The sequence below is a fragment of the Nymphalis io genome, chromosome 30 (genome assembly GCF_905147045.1).
Source record: "Nymphalis io chromosome 30, ilAglIoxx1.1, whole genome shotgun sequence".
In the NCBI taxonomy this organism is placed as follows: Eukaryota; Metazoa; Arthropoda; class Insecta; order Lepidoptera; family Nymphalidae; genus Nymphalis; species Nymphalis io.
Window position 1 is genome coordinate 7,101,825 of NC_065917.1, and position 13,592 is coordinate 7,115,416.

A 13,592-nucleotide genomic window follows, 5' to 3' on the forward strand; every position below is an offset into this window, starting at 1 on the left:
GCGAGCAAGGGTTGGGGTTTAACGAGGCTCGAGATTATTTTTCAACAATTTCAATTAAACGAAAATTTAAAATTGTTTTATTGATGGTAAATTGTTTTCTGTAACGCTTAATTGAAAAATTTACTTAACGGATATACATAAAATTTAATATAGCGAGTTTCGAGATTTTTTTAGTATATAATATTATTATATAAGTACATACGATTCGCAGTTTCGCCAGCTTTATTGAAGTGAATATTATTTTCTTGTAGAATAATATATGATGTGCAGTGGCAACCCTAACCTTAATCCTAAGTACTAATGCAATGTTGAAGTCCCCGCGGCTGATGTTTTACATCCCTCGGGGCTCGAGGGATGCATCGCATACAATGTAAGCGATATATCGAGTAAAATCACACGGCAGATTAATATCATAATAAGACCAATTTGTTGACGCATATTACTAAAAAAGTTATTATTTTGAATAATTTGTAACATTTATTAATACTCTGTACTTAGTAACATAGCATATATGTATTATTTTTTAATAATAATAAGAATATCCTGGGACATTATTCACCCACGGCCATCTGATCCCAAACTAAGCAGAGCTCGTACTATGGAAACCAGACAACTGATATACTACATATACTATTTTTCTTTTCTAAATACATACTTATATAGATAATTACTCCCAGACTCAGGACAAACAGACATGTTCATGCACACAAATGTCTGAATTGGGTGGGAATCGAACCCATAACCTTCGGCGGGAAAGGCAAGTATCTACCAACCACGCCAACCGGCCCGTCAACTCGTTTTTAACATAAGAATTATTTACATTAATGCTGTTAATATATTATTTTATTTATTCAATACATACATTGCTAACCAAAGCCAGTCCAAAGGTAGTCCAGTTTATTGATATCAAATTAAAATCGCAATTAACTGAGCTAATAACTAGCAAAACCCACGGTTACGCTAGCGTAGACGAATATATTTCAAAATCTGGCATTTAACGTACATACTGTTATTTGAATTATATATATGATATTTGTTTATTCAGTTAGCATCGGTAAAATATAATTAAAAAAAAAATGGTTGCCTCGGTTTTGGTAACTCGCAAATAGTCAAATTAACTTAAAAAGAGACGGTTATTTTGACCGACGGACGCTTTAATTTTCGGTGTATAGAACTTTATTCTCATTACGACAACGCCATTTACATGAGAACTTATCTCTCTTATAATTATCTCTTATAATTTATCTAACTTATAAATATAACAATTCGTTCGGATCAGCAAAACAGATGAGATAACAGTTTCAATTAATTATTTTAACAGAGAATCGTTACAAAGAATATGTTTATAAAGTCGAGATTTAAAAATAGAAAAATTTGTTAGAGTTTTTACTTGTTTAGGTAAATTGTTATAAAGTTTTGCTCCCTCAAAAATAATCATCTTTTTTCCACTCTTAGTTGTAGTTTTTAATTTTATTCATTTGTACAGAGTAATTTTGATATATATAAGATAGGTTATTGAGGATGCTCAAAATGAACCACAAATTGTTTCTCTGAAAATACAAAGAAACGACATTTTAAGTTCACTAATATCGCCTCCTCTATTATATCTCTTTTATTTTCTTACAAAATCAAAGTTCAAAATAATCTAAACATTATCCGTCATTCTGTCATTCAACCATCAAATGCGCGGCAAACTGACTTTTAGTTACAGATTAAAAACGCGCGGAGCGCAGCAAATTTGGAATAATGAAATGTCATTTCACTACATATATTATACAGGACCACGTTTATGGGTTTTCTTTTAGTTATATACATATATAACTATGTATATATAGACACCAATGTCATTAACTAATAAGGTCCCGCGGCGAACACCCGCTGTTAGACAACGAATCGATTGTTCGTCATTGTCCTAATGCCCCCGTAAATATCGAGTTAAAATAAAGCAAAGAAACAGCCCATAAATGAAACACTGCTAGGCTAGCCCTCTACTCATTATGAGAATGTTTTGAGCGTAATACACCACGCTGCTCCAAACCGAGTCGATAAATACGCGTGTCAGTATGCTACATCCAAATTTTTTCACGATGTTTTCCTTCACCGGAAAGCACGAGATGAATTATAAACACAAATTAAGCACATGAAAGTTCAGTGGTTGCCCGGGTTTGAACCCGCAATTGTCGCTTAAGATTCTCTTCTTTTAATCACTGGGCCATCACAGCTATCATCTCCGTGAATATCAAGTACTAGAGGCCCGCCCCGACTTCGTCCGGGTTGAACAATTGTGTATTTTAGTAGTAATATGTAGGAATTATTTATTTTGAAACATTACAGAATGTGTTCGACAAAAGTTACCATCAAACACTCCCATACCGATGTCTGAGCTTTTTAGGTCTCTTAGAGCTCTGTCTACGGTTGCCGTGTGTGTACGCATCGTACATTCGTCCCACATTACAGTTTTTCAAAAGGTCTATTGAAATTATAACTGTCTGGCTTTGAAAGTGGTGAAAACCATTTGTTAAGAATGTTAGTCTACTAAGTGTACGAGAATGACAGCTACAAAGGAGGATGTAATGTCACGGAGCTCAGGCCATTAAGATTAAGAAAAACCTTAAATTGACACTTTTGCATCGCCGTTTGCTGTCAACACACACAATTTTTCACAATTTTTCTTACCCCATATTATTTTCTATATTGTTCGCTATTCACCATTCAAATGTAATATTATTTCAATACATATAAGTTTGTTACGTTAAAAGAGTTTTACTTCTACGTACAAATTCATGATCATCATCAAGATACATCAAGCCATATGTATGGAACATTTGACGCCATAGTCAAATACATCAAGCTACATCCATACATTGACGCCATACGTCTACACCATTGTAATGTATGTCGTATTATGTACCCATGATACAGCGTTTCCTTTCAAATAAATTATGTAAATAATTACGGTATTACGGTAAATTGGAAAGAAAACTTTTGAATCAACAAATTAGTTTTACCTTATTTATTTATTTTTAAAAAAAGCCTTAAACACAAGACTCTTCGCATATGACTAGGTAAAGACTTTTGTGTCGCAATATTTTACGACTGCAATGAATGATTTCAATTTTCTTGATCAGAAATTAAGGTTGTTAATTAATTAAAAGTAGTAGATAAATATTACTCAACTTCTTAGGATGTAGGTTTCGTCACAATGTTGACAACACGAGACGAATTATAAACACAAAAATTGGGGATTCACAAAATCGGCCCCGTTACATCAACTTCCTCTGGGAAGTTAAATAATATTATAAGCAATGGTTCAGCTTCATTTATTATTTCTTTTTTTTATAATTTTAGCAATGACAGTATGTTTAAGAAATAACTTATAGTCCTACTCACTCTCCCATTCAGTGTAAAGCTTGTGTAAGCAGTGGGGATAATACCAGCCCAAGGGAAGGTCTGGATCCAACCTGTTATTTTTACTCTCCAAGAACATGCAAATATATAAATGCTATTCGTAGGAGTAAAATCCTACTATTATGTTGCATTATAGGCATTTAGACAGGTTGCTTGCCTGTCTGCCGCCATTAATAAAAAATGTCTATTGGAAATATAGATTTGAGAAGCGATCTTGGTTAATCGTGTACAAAATAAGATTAAGAAATTTACTTGGAGACAGTCTGACAGTCGTGAGTAAGTTATAAGTCAAGTCTGCGTTGGCCTGTCACCACGTCGCCCCTCCGTGTGTGGGGTGACATCGCCATTGTCAGGATTGAGGGCATTCCACTAATTATGTGATTGAAACAGTGTTACGGAAAATTTGGCAAGAGCGAGCTGGATTATGTCAAACTAACAATATGAAGTTATGTATGATTTAACGGGAATCGAATGAAAACATAATATTAAGATTTTTTTAGAATAATTTTTTTTTTATTAATGCGCGTCAATACAGAGAAAACGATAATAAAAATAATTTAACAAATACAAACATAAGCAGAAGTTATGTATTCACTAATATTTTAAATGCCAAAGTAACTTAATCTGTCTATCGATAAATGAATGAACCGATTTTGAAAGAATTTAGTATAAAGCAAGCTTGAGACCCAAGAAACCTACCCTTCCCCTAACACGCGAACGCAGCCAAAACTAATCTTGTACATATTCTATATAAGCACTTCACTTTTGTATAGATTCAGGTCAACCAGACCTGTATCAATACGGCAAGCACCACTAAATTTTCATGTATTTAACATGTACTTAATTTGTGTTTATAATTCATCTCGTGCTTGACGGTGAAGCTAAACATCGTGAGGATAGCTGCATGTGTCTTATTTCATTGAAATCATGCCAAATACCATTCTGAATAATTACGCAAATTTTCTGGTGGAATAAGCTCCAAGACTTCTCAAGAAAAAAAAACCTTAACCCAGTGGGATATTCACAGGCTGTTACTATACTATAAATAAAATTGAAGCGTCTGCCTGTGATTTAATAACTGCTTCTTTTTAAGTTAATATGACTTTCTACGAGTAATCACAACCACTGTCTGTCAGAATTAATCTTCAAAACGACTATAATTTACAAATGTAAATAGGTTAATGATTACGAAGTCTTAATTTACCGTTAACTCTTTATTTCACAAGTGATGTACATACAATGTCAATTATTTATCATTTCTACCTCCATTGTAACAAACCACAGATAATAAACCCATTCGCAAGATCAAAATTCAGAAAACAGTTTAACCAAACAAAACCCGACGCGGCATGAAATGACCACTGAATATTAAACGAGGGGCGTGGAAACATTACCAGTAATGGATTAGCCGTTTAACGCACAAACAGAAGGGTTGATTTCATATATTATTGAAGTTTTAATTGTTTGTTTTAAAATTAGGGTGATCAAAATTGAATGTTTGTTAAAAAAGCGTTGGAACGAAGGTACTTTCTATGTATTGTTTATTTATTTTAATAGGAAGCCAACAACGAACATAAGGGCCATCTGATGGTTAGTAGTCACAAACGCCCATAGACATTGTATGAAATGTTAACCATAACTTTTCATCGCCAATGTGATACTAACCTTGGGTACTAAGATGTTATATCCCTCGTGCCTGTAGTTTATAGAATAGGAAGGCGGACGAGCATATGGGCCACCTGATGGTAAGTGGTCACCAACGCTCTTAGACATTAGCATTGTAAGAAATGTCAACCATCGCTTACATATCCAATGCGCCACCAACCTTGGGAACTAAGATTTTATGTCCCTTGTGCCTGTTATTACACTGGCTCACTCACCCTTCAAACCGGAACACAACAATATCAAGTATTGCTGTATTGCGGTAGAATATCTGATGAGTGGATGGTACCTACCCAGACGAGCTTTCACAAAGCCCTGCACCATTACAAAGAAGTGCTTCGATTATTCATTATTAAAAAAAAGGTTCCATTGAGTTGAATAGTTTTCTGTAATCTGAGTTCGATAGAATAAACAAATTTATTCGTAAGCTTGCTCATTTACAGTATTAACTATATCCAACGGCGTGGATAGATGGCGGGGAATTTAAGCAAGAGAATCATATAATATCGTAGACATGTATAAAATCAATTTTTCTTCAACCCATTTAAGTCACTATAAAATATAATAAGTCAAACAACAGGAATTCAAAGTTCACTGATGATTATCAAAAGAATAATCATCGATCTAAAATTAAAAAAAACTCTTAATACCAGAATGACATGTTCTTCCTTTCATGCTTCTTACTTTAAAATCACAGACTAATCCAGATTCCAAACAATCATTTATCTTTTATTTATACTTAAGCGCGAGCGAGCCGAAGCCGAGATGGCCCAGTGGTAAGAACGCGTGAATCTTAACCGACGATCGTGGGGTCAAACATGAAATTTTCATGTGCTTATTTTATGTTTATAATTCATCTCGTGCTTGACGGTGAAGGAAAACATCGTGAGGAAACCTGTATGCGTCTAATTTCATTGGAATTCTGTCGTGTGTGTATTCCACCAACTCGCATTGGAGCAGCGTGGTGAAATAAGCTCCAAAATCTTCTCCTCAAATAGAGGAGAGGAGGCCGCAGCAGTTGTCCGCGAGTGAAGCCGCGGGCAACTGCTAGTATACGAATAAAATTAATCAAAGAAAATACATATAGCTGAAAATGCAGAAACCATTGAAAAACGTCGCATCAGAAAATTTGAACAATTATGAGGATTAGTTTTTGCCTAGAAATCGAAATTCGGATATAAACATTATTGAAAGTGATACATATTTGAATAAAGACAGACACACCATTTTATTCATTCATATTGTTTCCCTAATAAAATTAATTAATTTTTTCTTGTTCGAATTTGAACTAACCCGCTAACTATTACTGACTCTATTTATCCACTGAGTTATAATGAAATGGTTTTAGTGAGCATGTTGTAATTTCATCTCGTCTTGCTTTGTACGAAGATTGCTAGTCAGATGTCGTTTACAAGTTCGAGGGGAGTGTGAGTTGTGTTAGCGTGGGACAGTCCCGTGGAATTGATCTTTGCGCAATTTTAATATAATCTTGTATATAGAAATGGATTTTAGTATAGCTGTTTGAAATTATTATACTTTGTTTGGCCGATCATCACGAATGTTTTATGATTTTTATGTATTAAATCTCATTGGAAATGCGATTCAGCGGAGAAATGGTACAACCTTGCAAGCAATTTTGCTACCAAAACGGTCATGATTTTAACAAATGCTATTTCAATTTTGATTTACGTACATACTTTTAGAACAATCTTTGAAGGCTGAAGAATTTATATGGCGCTAGGAGAAATTATTATTCTTTTGACAACTGTCTGCAAGATTTCATAATGATTGAGTTAAGACCTGTAGGCCTAATATACAAATAAGTAAAATTTGCACTTGCATTAATAATATTTGCTAGGAAGCCTTTTAGTCTGCTTAAAAAACTTGTTTCAATAAAAGAATGTATAATTAGTTTTTAATCTTGTTTGTTTTTGATTTTATATTATTGTTACAATTTTATTTTTAGCAAAAGCTATTCTAATTTCTAGTTGATACCGTAACCGTAACAGCCTGTGAATGTCCCACTGCTGGGCTAAAGGCCTCCTCTCCTCATTTTGAGGAGAAGGTTTGGAGCTTATTCCACCACGCTGCTCCAATGCGGGTTGGTAGAATTCACATGTGGCAGAACTTCAGTGAAATTAGACACATGCAGGTTTCCTCACGATGTTTTCCTTCACCGTAAGTGTGTGTGTGGTAAGAACGCGTGAATCTTAACCGATGATCGTGGGTTCGAACCCGGGCAAGCACCACTGAATTTTCATGTGCTTAATTTGTGATTATAATTCATCTCGTGCTTTACGGTGAAGTTGATACACCGTAGCTCATTTATAAGTGTGTTTAAAATATATTTTAAGCAAACCGACAGCCCCGAAAGCGACTTAAGCCCCGAAAGAGATTTCAGAACGACTGACGTCACGCTCACCCTACTCCGATATCCCGCTGCGCGAATCAAAAATGTCATATTTGCCTGTCTCACCTGACACAGCTCACATACCTTCTGAACAAAATGGCATACAACTTATTGTAAACGCTTAAGGTCGTTTATCCTTTAAAAATATAGTACGCGACGACGAATAAAATTTGTCGCGGTTAAAGAAGTCAATGATAATTTTAATAATAAATCATGCGAGCGATTTTCGAACCTTTTTCAATGACTGTAAAGTATACAATTGCTTGAATTGATTTTGTATTTGATGTGCTTGTCAATCGCAGTAAATTATCTATTGGATGTTAAACGACAAGAGAAGTGTCTAAATCAAGAAAACTCAAAAGGTTAATAACGTTTTGATGTGAAACGTCTATTGGCGCGTTTTGGGGGTGAGACCGACTCGTGTGCCGGAGCGGCAAACGGCATGACGCTCGCTTATGCCGTTGTCACCTCGCCTTGTTGCTGCCTACTGCCTTGTGTGTGTGTCACAAGTACTCGTACATGAAATCCCATCAAAAACATAAATGTGAAACAACAATACCAAGTACCAGCAGTACTTGGTATTGTTGTGTTCCCGTTTTGCGGTAGATCTGAGTATCTGATGAGTGGGTGGTACCTACCCAGACGAGCTTGCACAAAGCCCTACCACCAGTGTAATATTATCTATCTGTTAGGTACATCGACAATGCAACATTGAGAACTAAGGTGTTCTATCCCTTGTCTGTCGGTAAAAAATACTGCTACACTGTCGGTTAAAAATGACGCAATTGCTTTATAAAGGCACGTTATTAAACGACTTCAAATAGAGGTTCTCAATTCGACTGTATATATGTCAGACCTAAAGGACGATGAAGATATAGAGAGGAAGTGAAGAGCTCTGTCTGTAAAGGATAATATGATTGCACACGGGTTTGCACGTTGCTTCGGAGCCATCAAAAATACCCTATTAGAACATTTTGTGTGATATTCTCCAAGGGCAGCCTGTAGGTGACATATACGCGTAAACAGAGACTAAAGTCAGATTTTAGGCTTCAATACATTATCCTAAGTTATAAGAAGAAATGATATTTTAATATGGTATAAAATATTTTAAGTTGTTAAAAATAAATTTTAGAACTGACCATTGAACTTGGCACCCATTTAGATCGCAATTATTTTGTCGTTGAAGTCAACAACCAAGGCATATATCATAATATTGAACTTGGCTCTCATTTCACATTTACATTTTTGATGAGATCGATATATTCTTTCTACTTTGGCTTCAGTGTAGCTTCAAAATGGTCAAATAAATATGTCATAGGCATCGGACCTTAAGCTCCGAGTTAAATAGGAAATGTGTAACGATTGAAGTGGAGTGCTCGACTGGACAGGACCTGGTTTAGGAGGGCATACAACGAAACTCCTTAACAACCAACATGGACGTATAAATTTATGCGTATTTTTTATTAATTCATAGCATAATTTAAATACACACGAATCTCGGTCTGCAATTACATTGTTATACAGAGTAACGATAATTTTAAATAAGTGAATATGCGTTTAGTGTCCATTAAAGAACTTTTGCATAAAACTTAGTAACGACTTCAAAAGTTGAATTCATATTTAATTCATTTTTGAAGTTACAGTACCAGCCTGTGAATGTCCCACTGCTAGGCTAAGGCCTTCTTTCCTTTTTTGAGGAGAAGGTATGGAGCTTATTCCGCCACGCTGCCCCAATGCGGGTTGATGGAATACACATGTGGCTGAATTTCAGTGAAATTAGACACATGGAGTTTTTTAACGATGTATTCCTTAACTGTCAAGCACGATATGAATTATAAACACAAATTAAGCACATGAAAACTCAGTGGTGCTTGGAAACGGATTGGAACCGACGATCATCGTTAGAAATTCTCGCGTTCTAACCACAGGGCCATTATTTTTGTAGACAGCTCATTTTATTCAATGTTTTTTTTTTATATTTCACTTCCTTAAAATATTATTATTTATATATTTACAAATAGAAGCCTATACATAATTTCCTTGTTTCTCACTTCAAAAATGACTAATCCTTATCTCATTTATCCACCCCCTTCGATATTTAAGTTCAACTGACTATAAAAATTGATAAAAAAACACTTCAAAAATATAAAAATTGTTAGGAAATAACAAGTATCTCATAGGAAAACGTAATTTTGATATTTGTAAGACAAATAGATACTCACATTAATATATCTAAATCCTTGTTGAGATATCACAGAACACAAGAACACACAAACACAGATCACGGAAAAACTTGCGTTTCTTATCGCTTGCAATCGTGTACTGAGGATAGGGGTTGGTCTACGGGGGCGGGGCTTGGTGTGGGCGTGAATATAACCACGCCCTTTGGGGGCTGAAATTTGAATTATTTAAAAGCTGGAAACGGGGAAAGGGGTGGTTTAAATTCATAATCTAGGTAAATGGTAAACGAGTTTCATTTCTAGTATTTCATAGTACAATACATACCTACTTAAAATTTTATTATTTTAAATACTTAAAAAGTGGCTTTCGGCGTTTTATGACTTGTAAAAACAAAACGATTGAATCGTTTTTCAAAATGGCGTCTAACGTTTAATCTTATTTCCATTTACCAATATTTTTCACTTCAAACAGTTTTGTATTAAATGAAAAATGTCTTAATACAAACCCATATATTTTTTATTAGTGTATTTTCTTTTATTTTTAAACTCGGTTTACTTGTGTGTCTGTCAGTCGTTCGGTTGAGCTTTATAAAAGTTATAATAACGTAAGTTTTCAGCAAATATTTGTTTATGCTTTCAGACATATAAGTAGATATTTGTATAGCTATAATTGCTAAAACTATACGATTCGATAAAAAAAACCTTGTTTCACTTCCGTCAATATTATTCGTTTTTAGGTTTTAAGAATTTGAAGTAATACTTCTTTAGGCGCGTTGAAATTTTACACCGAAGCGGAAATTACGTCAGAAAATGATTCTATAAACTTAGTTGCGAAACAGAGCTAAATATATACATATATATGTACCTATGTTCATTGATCAAAGACCGATAGTACTTATTATGTATAAGTATAACCGGTTTCCGCCCGTGTCGTTTCGCCGTTTCGGTATTTGGGAGGGGGAGGCATTAGGTATAATAACGTAGTACCTATATGACCTTCTTAGGGGGGTACCAAAGCTACCAAATTTCTTTAAAACCGCTTCAGTCATTTAACCGTGTAAGCGTAACTGACAGAGCAACTCTTTATGTCTGTTACGCTTTCACAGCTAAGCCCTAAGCCACTAAGCCGATTTTGATGTATTTTGGTATTGAAGCAGAATCCCATGAAACCGGAAATTAGGACAGGCTAACCTGTCACGTAAGCGAAAACTAATTATTTATATGCATGCATTCCCAGAAATTCGTTTAATTAAGTAAACAGAGAAGTACTAATTTTTAATTATACATTAGCATTCGTTTCGGCTTCACTTACGTAAGTCATTATCCAATCATTTAAATTGCCAAATTGTACTAACGAACCGACTACAACGCATTGATATAACGTGGTTCTCCTCAAATAAATATAAATAAAATATAAAGCGATTTAAATGTTGAAATTTGGTTGTCACAATCACAATTACACAATTGCCAACTGCGCAAGACATATTAAATTGCAAACATTGTAGAGCACAAGTGTGTGCGCAAACATAGACACCCTTTATTCCCTGACACTCATAATCCGATGGGACGGTAATCCAACACGACTGGAAAGAGTTCAGGCAACACTCACCAAACTAGAACTTTACGTACTTTCCGAAGCACGGAGGTTGGAAGTGTGCTCACTTCTAACCTCCGGACTACGGGCATTTACTGAGAATTTTTGTCAAAATAACTTTTTACTGCCGCCTGGGGCTTAAAAATAGGACTTCGGGATCTTATAACCTAAACATACATACGAGGCAGGCAAAAATTATCAAATAAATAAGAGCATTGACATTTCAATTTCTCGTCAGGTTTAACCAATTTCTCAACGCAAACATTCAAGAACTTGCGGTAGGAAATAACTTTAATTGAGGTCGTGTTACGTTACACTTGTCCAATGCGTATTTTCCACAGATTATCCAATTATACAGTTAAAGGTAAGGCTGTACACACTATATCTGTGCTAATATAAATTCGAAAGTTACTCTGCCTGTGACATGATAATTGATAATATTTTGTATGGAGCCCCAAGGACGGACGTAGGGTATTGTATTTTACCTTACACCCTTCTTTAACTAACACGCGGGCGAAAAATACAGGTGCAACAAGAAATGTCAGACGAAGATAACAGACTTTACGCAATAAGCTTTGTTATTTTTATTAATATTAATGTATGTTGTTAATAAATAATATTTTAAAAGTAAAATAACATTGATAATTCTTCTCTCTTTTTGCGCATTCCCTTCAGTGTAGCTATAAAGAGATACACTGTACGTATGTTTATATACCTTCGGGCATATATATGTAAGCTAACCGATATTATAAAATATATTGCGATAAAAAAATTGCGTTAGATCCAGAAAGCAAAAGCCTAATAAATACTAATATCCCACGAAAATAAAAACTAAAAATATTGTATTTACTGAAACATTATAAGTCTGCTCTTAGTGACTTTTTTTAAGTTATACGCGGGTGAGAGTGGTGAGACGGCCCAGTGGTAAGAACGCGTGAATCTTAACCGATGATCGTGGATTCAAATCCGGGCAAGCAGCACTGTATTTTTATGTGCTTAATTTGTGATTATAATTCACATCTCGTGCTTAATTGTGAAGGAAAACATCGTGAGGGAAACCTGCATGTGTCGAATTTCACTGAAATTCTGCCACATGTGTATTCCATCAACCCGCATTGGAGCAGCGTGGTGGAATAAGCTCCAAATCTTGTCCTCAAAAAGAGGAGAGGAGGCCTTTAGCCCAGCAGTGGGACATTTACAGGCTGTTACGGATACGCGGGTGAAACCGCGGGCACAGCTATCATTATAATAATAATAATATCTTGGGACATTTTTCACACACGGCCATCTGATCCCAAATTAAGCTTGTACAGAGCTCGTACTATGGAAACCAGACAACTGATATACTATACATACTACTTTTCTTTTGTAAATACATACTTATATAGATAATTACACCCAGACTCAGGACAAACAGACATGTTCATGCACACAAATATCTGTCCTGGGTGGGAATCAAACCCACAACCTTGGCGTGAAAGGCAAGTGTTCTACCAACCACGCCAACCGGCTCGTCAAATATCATTGTATATTTGTTTCATAATTGTTGTCGTTGTAGCAAGTTATAATATTAATGTTTAATTTTAGATAGTAGCCTATGCACAATTTTATGATCGGTTGAGTAATTCAGACTTGAAAGTGTAATCAACAACGTCAATTTCGTATTTATAATATTATTAAGGCCTATCCTTAACTGTCGAATTATTTTTCATAGGTATCATACAAATATAGAATGCGGGATAGACCGTTACGGATTACTATAGAGCGGGATAGATGTATACTCACTCTTTCTCACATCCGTGTGAATTGGAATACTACGTAATATGTCGTGAATTAATGTGTTGCCAGACTAAAGGATTTAGCTTCAATTAATTGAGTTAGTTTAATTTTAAAAATAAAAAAACTGTTTTTTCAAAAAAATTATTACTTTATTTTAAAAACAACGTATTTAATACATTACACATACGTTTTTTTATATATTGCCAAATTCTTATTTTATTTTTATTTTAATGGTATTTAGTGGCGTAACGATTAAATCAAATAATATGACTATTTTACGATTGATTGTCATAAAAGCAAAATTAATGAAAAATTGTTATTGTCTATTAATAAAAAAATTCAAATTATAAATAAATTTTTATATTACAAAAATACTTTATCGTTTTTTTTTTAATATTAATTTTAAATTTAACTGTAATTCAAATCGAATAACAAATTTGTTTATTTTTTAAACTAATTGTCGGTATAATTTATTAAATTGTACAAAAAATATCAAGTTACAGACTACAAAATGCGCAAATATTTTTTGTGACGTCATTATAATAACATAACATTTCGA